This window comes from Pyrgilauda ruficollis, unplaced genomic scaffold, assembly GCF_017590135.1.
Source record: "Pyrgilauda ruficollis isolate IOZ18807 unplaced genomic scaffold, ASM1759013v1 scaffold533, whole genome shotgun sequence".
NCBI lineage: Eukaryota > Metazoa > Chordata > Aves > Passeriformes > Passeridae > Pyrgilauda > Pyrgilauda ruficollis.
The window spans coordinates 33499-34140 of NW_024526967.1; the positions used below are offsets into that span (position 1 = coordinate 33499).

Sequence of the window (642 nt, forward strand, 5' to 3'; positions counted from 1 at the left end):
GTCCCAAAATATCCCAAAATATCCCAAAATATCCCAAACCCAGCCCCAGAACGACAGGGTGCTCATCTTCTTCCAGGTGGGACCCAAACCCACCCCAAAATGTCCCAAAATATCCCCAACCCAGCCCCAAACCACAGGGTGCTCATCTTCTCCCAGGTGGGACCCAAACCCACCCCAAAATGTCCCAAAATATCCCAGAATACCCCAAACCCACCCCCAGAATCACAGGGTGCTCATCTTCTCCCAGGTGGGACCCAAACCCACCCCAAAATATCCCAGAATATCCCAGAATACCCCAAACCCACCCCTAGAACCACAGCCTGCTCATCTTCTCCCAGGTGGGACCCCGAAACATCTTCCCAGAGACCCCCAAAATCTCCCAGTCTGCCCAGTGCCAATCCCAGCACTCGCAGTGTGCCCAGTACAGGGTGTCCAGTCCCTCCCAGTCCCTCCCACTCCCTCCCAGTCCCTCCCAGTGTGCCCAGTACAGGGTCTCCAGTCTCTCCCAGTCCCTCCCAGTCCCTCCCAGTTCTCCCAGTCCCTCCCAGTCTCTCCCAGTCCCTCCCAGTGGCTCCCAGTCCCTCCCAGTGTGCCCAGTACAGGGTCTCCAGTCTCTCCCAGTCCCTCCCAGTCCCTCCCAGT

General features: G+C 58.1%; 1 protein-coding gene across 1 annotated transcript in view; it reads left to right on the forward strand.

Annotated features, from left to right (window-relative positions):
- The window catches only part of LOC121360736 (chromodomain-helicase-DNA-binding protein 3-like), a gene marked incomplete at its 3' end in the record, with an annotated part of 44188 nt that overhangs the window by 22699 nt on the left and 20847 nt on the right, over positions 1 to 642 (forward strand). The gene's annotated exons all lie outside the window — the stretch shown is intronic.